The sequence below is a fragment of the Chiloscyllium punctatum genome, chromosome 6 (assembly GCF_047496795.1).
Source record: "Chiloscyllium punctatum isolate Juve2018m chromosome 6, sChiPun1.3, whole genome shotgun sequence".
Taxonomy (NCBI): Eukaryota; Metazoa; Chordata; class Chondrichthyes; order Orectolobiformes; family Hemiscylliidae; genus Chiloscyllium; species Chiloscyllium punctatum.
Genome location: NC_092744.1, coordinates 64,344,819 through 64,366,964, shown reverse-complemented (window position 1 = coordinate 64,366,964; position 22,146 = coordinate 64,344,819). Strand labels below are relative to the sequence as shown.

The following is a 22,146-nucleotide window of genomic DNA, read 5'->3' as shown; positions in this document are numbered from 1 at the left end:
AGTGTATAAGTCCTGCTAAGATTTGCTTTCTCAAAATGCAGCACCTCACATTTATCTGAATTAAACTCCATCTGCTACCTCTCAACCCATTGCCCCATCTGATGCAGATCCTGTTGTAACTTGAGGTAAACCTCTTCGCTGTCCACTACACCTCCAACTTTGGTGTCAACTGCAAACTTACTAACTGTACCTCTTATGCTCGCATCCAAATCATTTATATAAATGATGAAAAGTAAAGGACCCAGCACTGATTCTTGTGGCTCTCCACTGGTCACAGGCCTCCAGTCTGAAAAACAACCCTCCACCACCACTGTCTGTCCTCTACCTTTGTGCCAGTTCTGTATCCAAATGGCTAGTTCTCCCTATATTCCATGAGAACTAACCTTGCTAATCAGTTTCCCATGGGATCCTTGTTGAATGCCTTATTGAAAATCAAATCCTTCAAGGCAATAGACAACATATCCAAATGGCGTATGATCAAATAGCCATCAGAATGGATAACCAGTTGGATACGAAAGATATTATGCTAAACAACAATCACACATTGATAAGTGATGTACAACCATCTACGACAACAGACAGCAGACTGCAAAGTGAAGCTCCACCATCAAGTTGTGATAATTGTACCTGACCTGGTCATGTTCTTACTGGTGTGTTATCTGAATGTATTGAGACAATATATCTACATGCATTCTTGTGAATGTTTATTGGAAAAAGGGTTCCCATTTTTAAAAAGGAGAATATTGTATTATGGCATAGATTCTAGACCAAAAGGGACTGTACATTTAAAACAGTTGTGTAGTATCACAATATGTGTTGTCTAAGAGAAAAAAAGATAACTGCCTCACCTCCTCTCCATGCAGTATAATTGATGTGGTATCTTCAGTCAGTCAGCAATATACAGTGACATTAGGCAGCAAAGAACCTTAAAATGTGTGTTTGTCTGCGATATTGTAGCCAGATAACTAGTCAGTGCTATTAACAAACTTCAAGATACCTGACTCAACAGAACCCAACTCTGTCTGATATATATTTCATAGGCTAAAATGTGATAAGCTACAAAGTGCATCAAAACAAAAACAGAAATTGCTGGAAAAACTCAGCCAGTCTCAGCAACATATGTGGAAAGAAATCAGAGTTAATGCTTCAGGTCAAGTATCCTTTCCTCAGAACTCTAAAACGTGAACTCTGATTTGTCTCCGCAGATGCTGCCACACCTGCTGAGAATTTCCAGCATTTCTTTTGTTTCTGATTTATAGCATCCGAAGTTCTTTCGTGTTTTTTAAAAAATCTTTTGAAAAAGGTTGCTTAAACACTTAAACACCGCAGATTCCAAATTAGTACAACATAATGCACTCATAGATCCAAATATAATGTAAAATCAACAAAAAATCATCATTCTGTGCTGTAAAGTCATTTTAAAAGGTTTTAAATTAAATTTAAACTTTCTTGCAATATTTGACGAAGAAGTGCCCTTATCATTTGTAAAATTTGTGATCGGTCAATGTAAGAAAATCGACATCGGTGACATTAACTGCCCCTTTATTATTTAGTGAAAAGTGCATCTCTACTTGCTTTGTGTTTAATCAATTATTGAATCAGTTTTACACACAAAAAAAACAGCACAATGACTAACTAGCTCAGCCGAAGGAGGGCTCTTTACAAATGTATTTCCGGGTGAAATCTCAGCTGATTTTCCTGGTTTGGACTTCACTGCAGCACAGAAGTTGGAGTTGTTCTAGCTGGTCGGTTATAGTGACCTCATCAAAAGTAACCATCTGAGCAAGTTACAACAACCGACGAAAACAAAAAAAAAGAAACCGCTCTGTAACACACAGCCTTGACTGGTCGCTTGAGGATCAAGCAGGGATTGAAGTAGAGCTTGCTTAGAAAATACCGGCAGCGTTGAAGCTCATTGAGCTGAACAAAACAAACAAACATTCACCTCGCCTCGTCACAGGGAATCGTGCCTTTGAAAGGTATCTGTTTCGTCTCAAATGTAGCTTTTCGGCAAGGGGTAAAAGTCACTTTTTTGTGATAGAAATTGTAGCGTTTACAGGATCGTCTAATGGGCATTTCTTTTATGTGTGTGCTGGGGGGGGGGGGAGGTGTGGTGTTGTAAAGTTTTCTGTGTGAAACTTTGCGGGGAGTTCGAAGTTGGGTGTTTATTTGTTGAACAGTCGAGTGGTCAGCCACTGAGTGGTAGGTTAACTGCCGGCGGGTGGGAGGAAGGGGAGCGGATCCTGCAGGTTGGTGAAGCTGCACGGACTGAGCTCGCTCACCGCGTTGATTTACCAAGTGACCCGATCTGGCCGAGGCTTCTGCGCCCGAGTACACCCAGCGCCTCCTGAACGCCATCTCCCTTGGGGCCATGTTGATTGATAAAAAAAACAAATAGTCCTCTGTCATAACCGCAAGTCTCATGGCTTGATCAAACCTGCGTCAATGCCGGCTGCCTACCCAACCTTTGCAGCGAGACTGACAAATCACTTCGCTCAGAAGGGGTTTATGTTTTTAAACTTTTTTTTTGGTGGGGTGCCAGATTAATCATAACTATACCTCGTACCTGTAGGGCTCCTCTGTCCTTTTGCTCTTCACGATCTTGTTTGCATTTGTACACACACATGAATTTCTCACCATCCGCTTCACAAATAAGAAAATATTCGTGTCTGTTTAACTCTTTATGTTGCCGATTCACTCTGTTGGGAGTCTGGAGTTGAGTTAAACCCTGGCGTCCTCATATCAGCTGCTAATAGTGTCTGATTTCATCGTGTTAACGCAGTACTGTATTCACTTCAGACTGAGTTCAGGACAGACTGGTGGTCGTACACCAACCTTGTAGCCCTGTAGATATCGACTAACTGAACGAGGGACCCTCAAGACTGTATTGCAGCTCCTCTCACGATGAATGACGTTTGGTAATAAGCAAAGCGAGTTGTCAGTTCAACCCAAACAGTCTGTGTCCAATTTCTATTTTTAAAAAATTTGTCACATTGGGGTAACGCTGTTTTAAACCCCAGTTCTACACCAAACAACTTTTTTATAAAAATGTAACAGGGATGCTTGTAAATATTAAAATTGACCTTGAAGCTTAAAAAAAATATTGCATTTAAAAACACATCACAGATACTTAAATCCTAAAAGCTTCTAAGCAAGTAATGCACTGCACTTTGAAGTCTAGTCACTGTTGTAATGTAGGAAACGCAGCTGCTAATTTACTAACTGCAAGGTTCCAAACAGTAATTAGATAAATTATCAAACGACCTGCTGTAATGACGTTGGTTGAGGAATATATATTGCCTGAACTACTGGAAATAATTTTTCTGCGCTTCAAAATAGTTCTGCATCTGCTAAATCCACCTGGGAGGAGAGACGAGGTCTGATTCAAAAGCTTGGATCTTCAATAATGCAGCATTTCTTCATTCAGTTTAGTTAATGATTAAAGTCGAAATGTGAAGTGCTGGAAATATTCAGCGGGTCAGGTGATATTAAGTCGAGATAATGTAACTTTTCGCAGTAGACCTCGAGCAATTAGCCGTGAGTCTGTGATACCACAGTCATCTGTGTTAGCAGCTTCAAGTTCCATTTCAAGGATTTGAGCTCAAAATCTACACTGTCCCTTAGCGAAAAACCTGAGGAAGTGCTGCACTCCAGGGGTACTGTATTTCAGGGAGATGTTAAAACTTATCCGTTTCCTCAGATGGTTAGGGAAGAGCCCATGGCATCACTTTGAAGAACAGTAGACCAGCTTTTGTTTGCCAATAAATATTTCTCGACCAACACCAGAACAACATTTATTTTGTTGCTGTTTGAGAAAAATGTTACTGTAGTTGGTGACATATCAACCTTTTAAAGCATCCCAAAAGTACTCCAAAAATGGAGCTGGACTCATGAGGCTAACATATGAACCACTGGTTGGGTGTGGATGATCATTTTGCAATGTGACACGAAATAACACCAGGAATTTAATATTAACTTCTTATTCAATAACTTATTGAAGGATGGTGGGTGCAACTCAATAATACTCGCAATATGACACTATCCAGGACAAAGCACCTTCTAGCCTCTATGTGAAGTTTGCACATTCTTCCAGTTTCTGTGTGGGTTTCCTCTGGGTGTCCTAGTTTTCTCCCACAGTCCTAAAATCCGTAGGTTAAGCAGATTGGCCTTGCTAAATTGCCCATAATGTCAGAGTAGGTGGATTAGCCATGGGAAATGCAGGGTTACAGGGTGGGATGCTCTTCAGAGGGTTGGCGTGGGTTCAGGCCAAATGCCCTGCTTCCACACTAGGGATTCTATGATTATTTGATTGCCCCGCACACCCACAAATATCTGGTCCCATCACCACTAATGCTGATTAGCGGCAATGCTTATCATTTGCAAAATGTGCTGCAGAACTTCACCAAGGCTCCTTAATCAGCACTTCCAAACCTATGACCACTATCCTCGAAGAATAAGGGGATCACCACCTGCAAGCTCTCCAAGTTGCTCACCATTCTGATTTGGAAATATATTTTCATTCCTTCAGTTTTGCTGGATCAAAATCCTGGAACTCCCTCTTAATTGCATTGTGGATTTACCTATAGCAAATGATTGCCACAGTTCAAGAAAGTAACTCACCACTATCTTCCCAAGGGCAACTAGGGATAAGCAATGAATGCTGTCCCAGGTAGTAATCCCTGCTGCCTATGAATGCAAAACAAAAGTTATTTGTATAAAGATGGTGTTAACAACAATCAAAGCATTTTAAAATCAAATTCATTTTCTTGAGTATCTGATGCAAGTTAATTAATTCCACTTTGGCGATAGAATCATCTTAAGAATCTCCCCTTGGTCTAATTGGTATTTTCACTTCAAATTTCATTTTTCTCACATCAAATCAACTTCCCATCTATCCATTGAGTGGGATGTTCCACATCTTTTGAATGACCTGTTGATACTTGGTGCACTAATAACGTTCCTCAATTTGAGAATGAAACCACACAACATGTGTATCAACAAGCAAATTTCAATTCTTTCAATGATGTCTACTCCAAATAAGTATGACCTTTTCATGGCTCATTAAGACACTTATCTAAAGATTAAGCTATTGATAGTAGATCCTTTAGTATAACTGTTATGAATATTATTTCTTTGCTGACAGTTCCTTGATCTCATCATTTATGGTATTTGAATGTGTCCAACACTAACAAGTAGCATTCTTTATATAGTTCATTGGGACATATACTCCACACACTCATGACTTTGTTCCATTCTTTACCCCAGTCTAACTTAACGTGGAAGTGGACAAAAACTCCTTCAGGGAACTTGGTCTTCAATGTGGCTTTACGTTTGAAGATAGGTAGATTTTAATTTTGTTCCATTGACTATGCAGTACCATGTGGGCCTTATTTTCTTGTATCTGACAATTTTCAAGGAGTGATTCTTTCTCATGTTTTTCAAGATATGATTATTAATTTGTTCCTGTTCTCATGGAACATTTGGTCTTGTATATCTTCTCTAAGGACGAGTCCTCTGGACATCACTTCTTGAACAAGTTTTTCTACTGACATCAAAACCTTGTGCTGCAGTACAATTATTTGAGTAAACAAACATTAATATTCTTAACTTGAAAGCAGTTTTGTACTTCATTCTTTTCAATGGAAGACCTCTTTCTGTTCGTCACTTTCAATGCATGTGTAGACTGTTCAGTATCGATATTTCTTAAATGTCCATATATCTTTGTTATGCTCTATTGCTTACTTGATCCGCTGTGTTCATTCAAAATTATAAGGTGAGCAAAACGTTCATAACAATGGAAAAAAGTGAAAAGTTTGCAGCTGACAACTAGCCACAATTATGAATCAAGTACATTTGTCACTAAAGGAAAGTTGACTGGTATGTTGAGCATATGCAGGACTAGATTAGATTCCCTACAGTGTGGAAACAGGCCCTTTGGCCCAACCAGTCCACAATGACCCTCCAGACCCATTTCCCTCTGACTCATGCCCCTAACACTATGGGCAATTTAGCATGGCCAATTCACCTAAACTGCACATCTTTGGACTGTGGGAGGAAACTGGAGCACCCGGAGGAAACCCACGCAGACACAGGAAGAATGTGTCACAAACGCCACACAGACAGTTGCCTGAGGCTGGAATCAAACCTGGGACCCTGGTGCTGTGAGGTAGCAGTGCTAACAGTGCCACCCAAAAGCAATCACCAACCCTGACGCAGCACTGCAAACATCGCTGGCTAGCCCTTCTCAGCCCTACACTTGGTTAGTGTGGGGATTGAACTCACGACCTTGGCATTATTAGCACTACGCTCCAACCAGCTGAGCTAACTGACCAATACAATTGATCTGTTATAATGCACATTTCGTTAAGGTGAATTTGCTGTAACACGATTGTTGAATTGGGGTCAGTGTTTCTAAAACGCGAACTTTTAAAATGTGTTGGCTGTAACGTGACTACATCACCAACACTTTAAGTGCCGTTTCTAAAGCACAATTTTTCTATAATGCGAGGTTCTACAAGAACACAACCGTCGCTTTATAGAAGAACTACTTGTACATAGTCATGAGTTTCAATATAAAATTGGAGCTGGCTTATGCCGCAATCCATAGTATTTTAGTGCACACTCCTGTTTTAATACACTTCTTGACAGATGCAGTCTTATCTGCTGTAGGTTCCTGGCCTTTCCGCTTTTATTTTAGATTTATAGCATCCTTTAGTTTTGCTTTCAATGGATGATTACTTATTTATGTCATATGTTCCAGCTGTTTTAATTGAGGTTGTGATCTAAGTGAGCTGTTGTCACAGGGAGTGTAAACATACCAAATGGTTTATAGCCAAAGCATAACTGAGCACTTGTGGACTTCGGCATCCTAATTGTTTATTATTTTAATGATTTACATGAGCCAAGGCCCTGGAAATTCATAGTTTAAATTCAGTAACTTGCCTGCTCTGGTGTAACAATGGGTGGTGCGAGTGCCTAACTTTGTAACAGATCATTTTGACATTACATAATTTTGTTTCTAAATCTTCTGCCTCTTTCAAAGTATCTTACCTTTTCAGCATTTAGGGCACGTAATCTGGGAGATAATTCTGCATCTGTAAGTTTAATGACAGGCCCCAGCAGCCCATTGTACATGTTGGGCATCACAGCTAACTTGTTCCTGTTCTCTCCTATTAGTCACTTTCCACGTGGTGTTCAAGGGTAGTGATGAAGAGTGAGAACCCTGCTTTTCTTATCTAGCTAAAATTTAAAAATCACACAACACCAGGTTATAGTCCAACTGGTTTATGCAGCATGTGCAGGTCTAGATTAGATTAGATTAGATTCCCTACAGTGTGGAAACAGGCCCTTTGGCCCAACCAGTCCACACCGACCCTATGTAGTCCGAGCAATTCATGCAGTGTTTTGTATTTCTGTATTTCTACAATTGAGAAATCATGATAATTCATCCTACTTTGCTTTTGCACATTTAATGTGTAAAAGCATGTATATTTCATTATTTTTGAATATATCTGATACAAGACATTGAATTGTTTTCTTAACGATCTTTGGTATCTGCTTCCAAAATGCAGCCCCATGACTTCCATGATTATTCTTGGCGATTACTTTGAAGGGATATAGACTGGTTAAGCAAATGAGCAAAAACTTGAATAATGAAATATAAAGTGGGAAAATGAGTGCTTTTGCACTTTGGCAGGAAGTACAGGGGAGCTAAATATTTTGTAAATTGAAGAAGACTGCAGAAAATTACAGAACAAGGGTATTTGAGAATCCTTGTCTATGAATCACAAAGAGCTAGCGTCCATGTTCAGCAGGGAATAGTGAGGACAAATTGACAAGCTCTGAAGAGTCATTTAGACTCAAAACTTTAGCTTGCTCTCTCTTCATGGATGCTGCCTGACCTGCTGTGATTCCCAGCAGTTTTTTTTTAAGACACATGGAATGTTGGCCTTTTTTATTTCAAAGGGAATGGAATATAAAAGCAGGGGTTTGCTAAAACTAAACAAGGCACTCGTCTGACCACAGGTGGAATACTGTGAACAGTTTAGGGCTTCTTATCCAAGGAAAAATGTACTGGCTTTGGAGGCAGTCCACAGAAGGTTCACTCGGCTGATACCAGATATAGAGAGAATGGTCTTCAGTTGATTAGATTGGTCCTATACACATTGGAATTTAGAAAAATGAGGTGACCTTGTCGAAACATGCAAGATTCTAAATGGACTTGGCATATGTGGACAGATTGTTTTCTCCTTCTGGGAAAGTCTAGGACCAGAGGATCTACTCTGAGTATGGGGTTGTGCATTTGAAGATAGAGATGAAGAGGAATTTCTTCTGATGGTAGTGACTGTATGGAATTCTTTACTGCAAATGACTGTTGAAGCTAGGTTGTAGAGTTTATATAAGGCTGAGATGGATTTTTAATCAGTAATGTCATCAAAGATTATAGGGGAAAGGCAGGAGTTGAGGATCATCAGATCAACCATGATCTCATTGAATGGCAGAGCAGATTTGATGGGATGAATGGCTTAGTAGTACTCCAACGTCTTGTGGTCTTATGGGAAATCCTGGACTTGGCGGTTAGGGGAGGGGGGAACACTTTAGATTTACTTGGAATTAATGTACACTTCCACAGTGAAAAGCAAATTAGAATTATTCTGATTTATTCAGACGGAAGGGTGGCTCAGTGGCTAGCACTGCTGCTGTGTTGGTGCTAGGACCTCTGGTTTGATTTCACCTTTTTGTGCAACTCTGTCTGTGTGGAGTTTGCATGTTTTCCCCATGTCTGTGTGGGTTTCTGCTAGGTTCTCCACCATCCTCCCATAGTCCAAAGCTGTGCAGGCTAAGAGGATTAGCCATGGTAAATGTGGGGTTATGGGGATAGGGCAGGGGCTGTATTTGGATGGGATTCCCTCTCTGGAGGGTTGGTGCAGACTCTCTGGGCTGAATAATCTCTTTCCCTGAATAATTCTATGAAAATAAATGCTATATTGCTGAACCTGGAAAACAACAGATATAGGAGGGAACCCAACCCAAGGTTCTGCGACTGAGGAATATTATATTGTTAGAATATTATATTGTTAGATTTGTTTTGGGGATCTCATTCTTGCCGATTTCAGTCCTGACCAGTCCTGTTCAGAAAGTGAATGTTATACCAGATGCTTCAAGACGTGATGTTACCAGACTGAGCCTTTTCACTTTCAGGACCTGCTTTATACTCCCATTCAGACTGAAGGGTATGAATCAGTTTTAGCACTTTTTCTTTTTGTGCCTCAGTTAAAATAACCCATGAGCTTATTGATAAAACATATCCTACTAATAAAGCCATTAGCTTTCAATGTTTGGGGTTATGCAAGCTTGCAAGTTTTTGGAAAATTAAAAATCAAATCAGTTGGTAAGATAGAATTGACTTTGTTTGCTTACAGTAGTTACCATTTAATCAGCAACTGAACTGGGCTAACCATGTAAATATTGTATTAGTGGTGCCCATGTAAATATTGTGGCAACAAGAGCACGTCAGAGATGAGGAATCTTGCTTGCAGTAACTCACTATGACTCTCCAAATCCTGTCAGCCATCTACAAGATACAAGTCAGGAATGTGTTAGAATACTCCCCTCTTAAATGGATGAGTGTAGGTCCAACAATGCTTGAAGTTTGACACTAAACAGGAAAAAGCAGCACACTTGATTGGCAACACACCCTCAAACTCCCTCTACCACAAATGCTTACTATTGGCAGTGAGTATGATCCACAAGATGTGCTTGGGAAATTCCCCAAGGCTCCTTTGACAGTACCTTCCAAATTCATGACCACTTCCATCTAGAAAGGTAAGGACAGCAGTTACATGGGAACACCACTATCTGCAAGCCACCCACCGATCTGACTTGGAAATATCATCGCCACTCCTTTAGTGTCAGTGGGTCGACATCCTCAAACTCTCTCCCTACTGGGATTGCACATGTACCTACAGTCGGCTGCAGTAGTTCAAGAAGGTTCCCCCCTCCCTTGCTCAGTCATTGAGTCCCTTTTGGGACTCTCCCTCCTGCAAATCATCTGTAAGAGTTAGAATGTTGTGCTCCCTGAATGCTGATGCCCTGCTGGCTGCCACAGGGTTAAATTTAGTGGCAGTGGGATATAGCCCTGTACATCTAAATTTAACTGCTCACCACAGGGCTTCCACAGACTTCATCAAGGTGGCAGTGTCCTCATATGCCATCCTCCCACCTGATTAAATGACCCCTTCTGCCAAACTTGCCATGGGGAGGGTATTAAATTCTGCTCACCATGTTTTGGGGTTTCTAAGATTGGTTTGTAATGTATCCATTCAGTTCCCTTTTTTTGATGAAAGTCATCTTAAATGTAATATCCAAATTTATTGAAAGGACTAGCTTTGTGCTGTACTTATCCTTTTGAATCTGAGTGAATGTAAGTACAAAGACTTTAGATTGTTTGAGTTTTATTGGTAAAGTGATATGGCTGAATTAGCAGAAAGTGAGACTGCAGATGTTGAAAGTCAGTCAGAAAGTGTGGTGCTGGAAAAGCACAGCCGGTCTGGCAGCACCTGAGGAACAGGAAAGTTGTCAGAATATTATACTTGAGCTGCTCGGATGCTGCCTGACTGGCTATGCTTCTCCAGCACCACACTTTTTGACTCTGATATGGCTGAATTGCAGAGGCTTGTGCACCCCTGTATAGTAATCTGCTCTCTAATTGAAGGGTGTGATTTATTTTTGTCCTGATTAGCTCAAACCATCGTAAGTGTTGTTTGCAGATAAAGATAACTTTACAGACAGATTGGTGTGAAACAACTTGTGATGTAAACACTTAATATAAAACTAGCAAGGCAGTCTCAAGTGAATATTAATAGAAATTCCCAAAATTCTTAGGGTAATTGCCTGAAACAACTATTGTATTTGAATCATCCAATTGGCTTAATAATTATTAATTGTCTTGTACAAGCATTTATTGCTGTAATTGGTAATAATGATTTGTCAACTACATGATGAGTGGGGATTTACACTCTCTATCTTGTGAAAGTAAAAAACATTCTCACTCCAGTGATTCTCATACCAAGCTTGTTATAATTTGAAACAATGTAAACTGCAACATTCCATATTCTATCCTGAATCATTTACCAGGTTAAAATAATCCTGCAAATTACTTTTGGAATCTATTTCCCTTCAGAAGGATTAAGTACCTGCCACTTTTATGATCTTGGTGTAGGTGTGTTAGTCAGCTTACGGTTGTATGTCATTGTTTGTTTGTTTGGTTGGTTGGTTGGTTGGTTGGATGTCAGTTGCTTAAAATACCAAGTGTTGACATACTTAGTTGCTGGATTTTGTGTTCCTCAGATGCTATATCTTTTTGGATCAAATCAGTGAGTATCAATTTAAGTTTGTAACTTTGCTCTAACTTTGATACATGCTTACATTTTTTATTTTTGTAATCTTGAGTGGTTTGTTAATTCTGTAACATGCTCAGAATCTGTTTATGTCAAAGGTACTTAACTGCAATACGCTGACTTTCTGATAATTTATCAAAAGCTTCTTTGGAAAGTTTTTATTTTGGAAATTTGGTTTGAAAGGAGAATGTACGTGACATAATAGCACAAAAGTGTGGAGTCTTGTCACACAACAATGGTAGCATCCCTATCCCTGAAGCCTGTAAATGCTAAACCTGATGGCAGGTGATAAAAGTCTGAGTCTCCTGGTCAAACATCACATAGAAAGCCAGAGCAAACTACTGGAATACTGTGCCCATTAGGTTGAGTTATACCAATGGAGGTCTGTGGCCCAACTTCAGAAACAAATATTGGAGGGCAAGGAGTGTCATGGGAAAATGGTTAGTTTATTAATTCCTTCTGTAAGTCAAAACTATTGAATTAAAACCTTGCCATAAAAGTGACATCCTTTTAAATGCATGAGAATTTTATCTTTGGGTAGCTGGGACAAAATACCATGTATTCATTTGTGGGGAAACTTGAAATGCAAGTCAAGGCTTCCTCAAAAATAGCCCAGCTTTAAACCATTGTCTGGGCTGGACTTGCAGCTCTCAGCCACTGGTGGCATGGTGGCTCAGTCGTCACACTGCTGCCTCACTGCGCCAGGGACCCAGGTTCAATTCCAGCCTCGGATGACCGCGTGAGTGGAGTTTGCAAGTTCCCTTGTGTCTGTGTGGGTTTCTTTCGTGTGTTCCGGTTTCCTCTCACAGTCCAAAGCTGAGAAGGTTAGGTGGACTGGCTGTAGGAAATGCAGGGTTACGAGAGTAGGAGGGTGGGTTTTGGGTGGGTTGCTTTTTGGAGGGTCAGTGTGGACTTGATATACTGAATAGCTTGCTTCCACACTCTAGGGATTCTGTATTTCTGTTGCAGTTGGGCTACACCTGTCCATACATAGACTGGGGAGATGGGTAGGAGTAGCCAATCCATGAAGTGAGAATTAAGATTAGTGGTAATATTACCCACAGTGTAATAGCCTGCTGACACTTGATGCTTAAGCACACCTATTATTCCTCAGTGTGTCCAGGTTCAGAACCCAGTACTCATGGAATAAACACTACATGTCTGGGCAACTCTGATTAATTCAGACTTACTGGAATTGATCAGAATTTTGGCTTGAAATTCCTGTGGTCCTAATTGAGAAGAGGATATGTTGTGACATTGCTAGCCACAGAATTTAGGGTGGGGGAAGAAAATGAAGAAAATATAAAATAAGTGCACCCATGCATGACTGTTGTTTTACAAAAAAAGTCACCGTATTCAATTTTTCCAAAGGGAGGTAGCAAAAATACAAAGGACAGAATTTTCAAGTTACATCAGAAGTGGGAGTGGGTGCAGAGATGAAAAAATGACATTGGGGAGTTTGGTACGTTTCTACCTTTTTTGATCCATTTAGGTAGAGGTTAGTGAAACATTGGATACATACTAATTAAAGAGCCTATTCAGGTTCCCTGTGGCAACTGGAGTCCAGTGCTCCAATCTGTAATGCATGTTTTGGCGACTGTCTGCCTTGTGAAGTGATTGTTTGTTTGTTTGTTTGTTTGTTTGTCCGTCCCTTGGTTGATCAGCCCAACCAACCCTCCACTGAGTTGGCTACCATTGTGACATAGCTGTGTGGATATGCTTCCTCTTCACAATGTCAAATCATTTAGCTTTGGCCACATTTTTTGTTTTCAATACAGGATGAATTATGCTCATTGGGCCCCTCTGTATGCTCAATATTGGAGGTCATTCCATTGGCCAATCATATTGGAAGCTCTGAGGCCACCCTTAATTGATTAAGTAATTCATTAAAGCAGTGCAAGACGTGTTCTACACATTCAATCCTGATTGCTTCAGTGTCAAGGACTTTCCATGTGCAAATGAAGGGTGATTTGGTCATGGGGTTGTGGCTTCTGTGGAGTTATTTCACAAAGAAAATCCAAAGATTTTTGATGAAGACCTAACAAGTTGATGATAACTAAGGAAAGAATAAGGATGGGGGCTGCAGTAAGAAATGGCAAATTAGATTAGACATAAAATTGGCTCAATGACAGGAAGCAAATGATAATACAGTAAGGTTCCATTATTAAGAAGGGTTACTTTCTTGGAAAACCTTGCACATGTTTTATAATGGGAATCAACTGGATAAATTTCGGCCATCCAAAATACAGTACACAGATAAGATACAATAAAAACAATGTTTATAATACATATAGGTATGTCCTACTAGATAAACAGTTTAATAAAATTTTAAAAATCCTGATTGCTAGATGAATTAGCCCTACATGTCTGATCTTTGCGCAGCAAGTCAAGTCTGAATGCCATTATTACCTCCTGTAAGTTTTGGTTTCTCATTGCTGCACGTTCTATCTTCTCTCTAGTGTGGTTTTTATTTAGATGTTACCTGTGTTTGAGGTATTGGAGTGAACCATTAATCCAGGCTACAGAAAGATTCTTACGCTCTAAGTGGTTAAGGTTGCACCATGTTGGTTGGGAGAGAATAGATAATTGTGATTAGCATCATGTGGAACATCAGCAAAAAAAGATTTCCTGGTGTAGCCATTGTTTTGAGACCCGTGCATCATCAGATATCTCTTGAGAAGCCAGTCATGAAATTTGATTGAAGTCTTCAAACAAAATCTGCACCAGTAATAAAATTTGACTGTGCCAAAACATCTGTTGATGTCAAGAATGTTTATATGTATGTCTTCTAAGCGATTTCATCTTCTTAAGGATTCTGTGTACACAGTATTGTGACTTTGCTTGCCAGTTAGTCTGCTGTGGTTTACAAACTCAACACATACCAGTGTAACCCATGGAGTTCATTAGGGGCAAGATTTTTAAAATTAGACTATTAGCATTAACGTGACAGGAAAATTGGACATTTAAAGCCCACACTACTTGTTCTGCATCCTAGCCAGCACAGTGTAGCTGAAATAAAGTGAAAAGAACAGCTAGATACTCTATAAGATTTGTTGTCATACAATTTAGTGATAGGTTGGAACAGAAGACCATGCTGAATGATCTAGAGCAAATACACACCCTATAAGCACAGTAAACCAATAAAATGTCATTTGTGATCTCATCAAGAGTAATAGGATCAATTTCAGTGACAATGTTTATTAGATCTGATTTAGTGTTGTGGGGTTGAATGTAAATCCCCATTCATCTGGTAAAATTACTCTTCCCAACTATAGCAACAACCATTTGTATAAGAAAAAGAAACGGGTACAATTCTTATCTTCAATACAATGTATACAGTGGGATTGGAATAAAAGCTTTTAAGTCTTTGTGTTTCTTTTCAAACATTTTACTGGCATGTGCTTACAGATGGGACTTGTTGCTGCAGTCCTGTTATCACTCTGCTGATCTGATTCCAGTTAGCCTACTTTGACTTTTCAAATGTGTTTAGCCAGGATTAAATGTTGGAAGTGTTTGCTGATTTCGCAGGAATCAGGAACTCACCATTTCTCCAGTTTTGGAATTCTGTTTTTAATATGTCAACATTTCACATTTCCTATTTATACCACCTTTTTTAAAGTGTAGGCAGTGATCTATCAGTGAGGCTTGAGAGTAGCACTCCTGTTTCAGAATCGGGAGTTCTTGGTTTCCATTTCTCCGACAGATATGAGAGTTTCCACACTGTAAGTAATCTAAATTGTAGGAATTGATGCAATGTCAGAGATGCTGTGGTCCTATTTCAAGAATGGGGAAATCTGGACAGCATCCTCCTCTCCATCAGCAACATCAATTATAGAATATCTGGGTCTTCCATTGTTTTGTTACTTACTATTTGTAAGATTGTATGTTTCAATTTGCCATTTTTATTTCTGTAACAATAGTGATTACACTTGAATTGAATTGAACTGAGGCACGGTGAAAAGTAGATCACATAGTTAAGTAGCATAGATAGTAAATAAGAGGTAAACAGCAGCAAAAACAAAAACACAAGTACAGGCGAATGTGAAGAGTTTGAATCTGTTCAGTATTCTAACAACAGTCGGGTTGAAATTGTTATGAAACCGGCTGGTGGCTTGTGTTCAGGCTTCTGTACCTTCTCCCCGATGGTAGAGGTTGTAGAAAACTTTGGATATGTTATTGCAGATATAATATAAAATATGAAATGTTATTGTTTCTTTCTAGCATGCCACAAGTTTAGCTACAGATCAAGACTTGTGGGAGAGGAACCCCCCCCCCCCCCCCCCCGGCCTTTTCTGCTGGTTAATATTTTTCCTGAGTTTTCAAGGGACTATTTCCCATTTTCCCATCTTGAGTCTCAGGGTCAATTGTCTGCAAATTAGTTTACAATAGAGCCCATTATAGCTGGCCTAATCCTATCCTCACTTCACATTCACAATGCATTTTCCAGCTGATAATGATTAAGCACAGGAAATGTGTGTAATTTAGTTCCTGTAAAAGCAGGGACACTGAAGCTAACTGTGGCACTCCATTTTCTGTCCTTCATTGTATTAACCGCTGGGCAGGTAGCATGCTGAGAGTAAATTTTTGACTAACAAGCCTCTATAACCTATGTGTAAGCCTCTTTTTTTGGATGGGTCAGGAGAAACAAAAACAGATAAAAAGAGAACATGTTGAACCGTTACAAAAGCAAAGCATACAAAGGATGATTGTGCTGCACTATCAGTTCAGCCTGGGATATTGCAAGGTAATGAGTACAGGTGGGCTGAGGTGTGCCTCTTTCCAACTTAATTTGGTTCCCTTGGTGGGAAAATTACAGGGTGAGCAAACTCAGAAGATACTGAAAGCCAAAGAGTGAGTGATTTGTCTGTTGTTTTGTTGAAGGTTTGTCATCAAGACTTAGAAGAAACAAGCTGTTCTACAAAATCAAAATCCTTCCAATATGGAAATCGTACTGGATTATTTTTTCAATTGTACAGTGCACCATAATTGGTTCCGCTAAAGGGCACTGCCCACCTCATGGTTGACCCTAACAAGTCAATGCAGTGGCTCAGATATTGCGCTTGTTATGCTGGCAAAGTGATCAGCTTTTGCCATCACTGACCTGTCAAATTGACAGACATCTGACATATTGCACATGTGCAATTTAATAAGTGGAAATCCAAAGGTTACAGTCCTCTAATTATGTTACTGAGCTCCTGTGAACACCACTTAATGAATTGATGAAAACTTCTCAATTTTTAGTGTAATATCATGTGTGGTAAAGTTTATTTAATTAATGAATTGTAAACTTGTTTTTCCTGGCATACTAAATCATCACTATTGTTGGACACTAGTCCTGGAAAACTGTTATAGTTCATAAATATATTGACAAATGTTTATAATATAACAAGTTCTATATTTCAAAAATATGACAGGGGATGAAATGTTTGCAAGACAAATTCCCAGCTCGGCGAACAGAACCACAACAACGAGCACCCGAGCTACAAATCTTCTACCAAACTTTGAAATTTCAAAAATAATTGAAGTTTGGCATTTCATCTTCTGATTTTGTCAAAAGGCTGGAATAAGGATTGAGGTTGGTTTTGTCACGTAGGCAGGTTGAGAACTGAAAGTACAGGAGACTTGTAGAGCAATTCTATTTCTTTCAATGTAAAATAAAAAAATTGCTATGTTTAATATGATTTAAAGGAAAATGCTTAATTTTCTCCTTTTGAGAAAGTGATGTGGCCATTTAACTATTCCCAGAAGTATGGGAATGCAGACACAGAATATACAAAGAAGACACAAAATAAGCTGTTGAAATCCAGCAAAGGCAAAAAGGTGGAATGTAATTGCTGCCTTTTATAATTGCTGAGGTAACAATTGTGTAAGTACTCGAGGATGACTGCCCAGTTACAATGTCACCAAGAGCAAAGTGATTTTTCTACAAAAGAGCAGCCTTCCAACAAACAAATGTGGTTGCGTCCAGCTGAGTGCAAGTGCCACATGTCTGTTTACATGTTTTTATATTTGATACTTCCTCTCTGTGGAGTAAGCTAGTTCCAAGGTCAATTTTCCATGACAGAGAGGCAGCTGAGCACTGTATTGTTCTCATAGCCTCCAAAGCACATCACTTAACGAAGGGATATTGATTTGATCGTAATCTTACGGCTGAAATGGCGACAATTCAAAGTAGATTAACAGAAATGGTTATGTACCATTAACTTTAAAAAAAATGTTGCCAATGCATCTGATTCAGCATTAAAATTACATTTCAGTTCATTTATGTGAATAGCAATAAAACAAAATGAAGCAACAATATGCTGCCTCAATATATGTTAAAAGGTGATTGCCACCAATCCAAATAAGTAAATGGGCAGATTAAGCTGGGATTTTTGCAGAGAATTAAATTATTTGCTCAAAATGAAAGTTAGTACATTGACATAATGGAAGATTTGTTTTTTGTCCAAAGCAATTGTGTAATTTTTTGAGTTGTCCTCTCTCAAAGAATCAATACACACATTATATATTCCTTTGCCATAATAAATGGGATTGTTTGTTATGCTTGTGATGTAGTGACATCGAAGCATAATTGAATTCTAATTTCCTTTGCTTAAGTAGAGACAGAGGTATTTGTTAAGAAATTTTTCAATGAAAAGCAGCAATTAAACTTTTCTGCATAGCCATACCAAATGCCACTTTATGGAAAGGGATGTATTTTTTTAAATGAACAGCTTCTATGGTAACCTGTCTATGATTTGTCCAATTATTTTTTTCCCCCATTTGTACATTCTGTTTGTCACCTGAATACCCGGATAGGTGGTTATCATGAAGGTGTGCCTATGATTGGATGTGCCAGAGGTTGACCTGAGGTGAAAGTCCAGTTGATTTCAGTTTTTTATAAAATTTTCCCAGCCTATGCATTTTGATTATTTTAAAGTATCATCTCATTTAATGCTACTAAGTATCTAATTTGAAAGTTTCATCCTGGAACATTTTGGTGTGAGTGGAATCTATGCCTGAAATGTTCATCCTAGTCCTATGCTGTGTTGTGCATTGCATCAATATGGTATGCTTTAGATCACTGTTGGATTTTATTTATATCTTCACATCACTTCAGGATACCATGGAGAAAACCTGAGCCAGGTCAACGTGTGATCTAAAAAGCATACTATTCTGTTCCAGAGATAGAATTCAAGAGTGAGACAGTTGTTTCACTAATTTAGAAACCCAATTTATTTGCATTTATTCAGTATTGGACCAAGTAATTTAAACAAGAAACACAGCTCTTGGTTCCTGTGTTGAAGAAACTTTGCATCAGTTTCTGATTGCTACATAAGAATTGTTGCTTAAAATACATTACATTGGGTAAGAAAATGGCTGGACTTGATGCAATAGCTTCCGTGGTCAGTTGCAATTGGTTGTTGAAGCTTGCATATAAATAATGGAAAAATAGAGGAGGTAATAGGGAGTTATTGCTATGTGTAGAATTACATCAATATAAAGGGCAACGATAATGAAGAGAGGGAACCCGTGAGGAAGTTGGGTTAATGGGGATAGAAAGTACACTTAACAAAGTGTAACTATATGCACTTACAGAGTACTTTTAAAAAAGGTTTTTAAAAATTCCACTGTGCTTAAATTTCTTGAAATGTTTTCTCACTAGCAACTGTGCAGGAGTGAGAGCTGCAATGTTTTTTCTCTATCATGGGATGTGGGTAGGCCAGTATTTATAGTCCATCCCTGATTGCACTGGAGAATGTGATGGTGAGTTGCCTTCTTGAGCAGCTGCAGTCCTATGGTGTAAGGGTACTCACAGTGCTTATTAAGGACGGAGTTCCAGAATTTTTACCCAGTGATGCTGAAGGATCAATTATTATAGATCCAAATCAGTATGTTGTATGGCACCATGGAGAACCTGCATGTGGTTGTACTCTCGTGCATCTTTTGCCCTTGTCCTTCTAGTTGGTCTGTTAAAAGTATTTTTTTTATTTTCTTTCATCTCTATATGGTCCCTGAAGTCTTCTCATGGTGGATACTCAGCGAGTGACTGTGGAGGTGGTAGAGGCAAATGAGTGGTGAGCCTAAAGATGCCGATTGCTTGTTTTAAAAAAAATTAGGATAAAGACACAGAGAGGTGGCTCGTGTAACTAATCTACCCTGGCACTTGCCTGCCTTCATGGCTGCTGGGGATCTGCTGGACTGAAAATTGGATGCAGTGGGGCCACAGACATTGATGTGTGTCTGCAGAATCGGGACAATACTGAAATTGCATTTTGATAAGTTCAAAGACACTGACGCATTAAATGCAGATTTAATGTAGTAGTGATGAGTTGCAAGGTCAGAGGGGTCTGTAGTGGGTTATTTAATGAGGGCAGTGTTGAAAATGAGGGTGAATACATAAGGTGAACCAATCATTTACAAATGCGTTTAGCTTGGACAAAGGAAGAGGAATTTGGTGGCTGTCTGTTTGGTGAGAACAGGACCAGCAGAAAAGACAGCAGGTTTCATTGCTCAATATGACAACAAGAGTAGGCCATTCAGCTCCTTCACCCTGCTGTGCCATTTAATGAAATGATGGCTAATCCAGCATTTCTCATGTCCACTTTCCTGTGTTTTTTTTCCATTGATTACCCTACCGATCAAGAATTTATCTATCTCCTCCTTAAACATGCACAAGGGCTCTGCAACTGCAGCTCTTTGTGGCAAGGAGTTCCAAACGTTTTTAGCCCTCCGAGAGAAGATGCCTTTTCATCTCAGTCTTAAATTGGTGCCCATTTATTCTGAGACTATGCCCTCTGGTCCTAGATTTTCCCATGAGGGAAACATCCTCTCAGCATTTACCCTGTCAAACCCTTTAAGAATCCCATTTGACTTTTTTAAAAAAAACATTCCATTTCAGTGCTACCATATGTGGTCAACTTTCACTTTGTTTGAAGTGTAGAAATTACAACATGCAAGTAATTAAGAAGTCTTATTTGTGATGGAGTGTGATGCAAATCCTTATCTCCCGTATTAATACTTGGGCTGCTTTAGGACAACTGATGAAAATCTCTACTTCCTCTGGGATGTTTTTTAAATATTGCTAGTGGTTATTGAATAATGATGTGTTTGTAGAAAATTAACTTTCTTGACTTCAGAGAAAAGTTAAACATAAAATAGACTAGTTGATCTCCCTTGAAGCCTGCTGTTCCCCCTCTAATACTGTAATGTACAATGCTGCATAACTTGCCAGAATTGGCGTATCATTCCTTTTGCATTTTTAACAGTTTTAATTGTTAAATATATTATTGTGGTGTTCCGTTACAGTCATAGCAGAAACAGACCCTTCAGTCCAACTTGTCCACACCGACCAGATATCTTGAATAAATCTAGTCGCATTTGGCCCTTATGCCTCTTAACCCTTTCTGTTCATATATCCCTCCAGATGCTTCTTAAATGTTGCAATTGTGCCAGCCTCCACCACTTCCTCTGGCAACTCATTTCATACACATACTACCCTCTGTGTGAAAAACTTGCCCCTTAGATCCCTTTTTAAATCTTTCCCCTTTCACCTTACACGTATGCCTTCTAGTTTTTTTGGACTACCCTGTCCCAGAGAAAAGACCTTGTCAGTCATCCTTTCCAAGCCCGTCATGATTTTATAAACGTCAACAACGTCATCCCTCAGCCTCTGATGCTCCAGGGAAAACAGCCCAGCCTATTCAGCCTCTGCCTTTATCTCAAACCCTCCAATGCTGGCAACATCCTTGTAAATCTTTGAACCCTTTCAAGTTTCACAACATTCTTTTGAAAGGTGGGAGGCCAGAATTGCACATAGTATTCCCAAGTGGCCTAACCAATGTCCTGTATAGCCTCAACATGACCTCCCAATTCCTGTACTCGGTGCACTGACCAGTGAAGGCAAGCATGTCAAACACTGCCTTAACTATTCTATCTATCTGCAACTCCAAGGTGTCTTTGTTCAGCAACACCCCCTAGGACCTTACCATTCAGTGCCACTCCTTGGCTCATCTAATCAAGGTCCCGCTGTCTTGAGGTAACCTTCTTCGCTGTCCACTACACCTCCAATTTTGATATCTGCAAACTTACTAACCATGTCTTCTATGTTCAGATCCAAGTTATTGCTATAAATGGCAAAAAGCAGTGGCCCCAGCAGCAATCCTTGTGGCACACTGCTGCTCACAGGCCTCCAGTCCGGAAAGCAATCCTCCACGACCTCCCTTTGTCTTCTAACTTCAAGCCAGTTCTATATCCAAATAACCAGCTCCCCTGCTATTTCGTGTGGTCTAATCTTGCTAAATAGGCTACCTTGCAGAACCTTGTCAAATGCCTTGCTGAAGTTCCTGTAGACCATGACCACCACACTCCCCTCATCAATCCTCTTCATTTACTTCTTCAAAAACCCAATCAAGTTAGTGAGACGCTATTTCCCATGCGCAAAGCCATGTTAACTATCCCTAATCAGTCCTTCTCTCTCCAAATACATGAAAATCCTGTGCCTCAGGATTCCCTCCAACTAACTTGCCCACCAACTTAGTCAGGCTCACCAGTCTGTAGTTCCCTGGCTTTTCTGAATGGCATCATATTAGGCAATGTCCTGTCTTCCGGCATCTCACCTGTGGCTATCTTGATACAAATACCTCAGCACGGGGCCCAGCAATCACTTTTTCTCTCTGGCTTTGTACAGGATTGTAGGATACACCTCATTAGGTCCCAGGGATTTATCCACTTTTATGCATTTAAAGGCATCGAGCACTACCTGTCT

At 39.6% G+C, this 22,146-nt stretch overlaps 1 protein-coding gene and 1 long non-coding RNA gene across 4 annotated transcripts in view; one reads left to right on the top strand and one right to left on the bottom strand.

Annotated features, from left to right (window-relative positions):
* Positions 1–2,831, bottom strand: part of LOC140479029 (uncharacterized) — a 52,090-nt gene extending 49,259 nt beyond the window's left edge. The window contains exon 1 of the long non-coding RNA XR_011960925.1: positions 2,567–2,831. This is a non-coding gene — a long non-coding RNA (uncharacterized lncRNA). The remainder of the gene's footprint in view (positions 1–2,566) is intronic.
* pik3cb (phosphatidylinositol-4,5-bisphosphate 3-kinase, catalytic subunit beta) overlaps positions 1,714–22,146 on the top strand; it is a 188,408-nt gene continuing 167,975 nt past the window's right edge. For all 3 annotated transcript variants that reach the window (XM_072572810.1, XM_072572808.1, XM_072572809.1), the window contains exon 1: positions 1,714–1,979. The gene's annotated coding sequence lies outside the window, so the exon portion shown is untranslated. The remainder of the gene's footprint in view (positions 1,980–22,146) is intronic.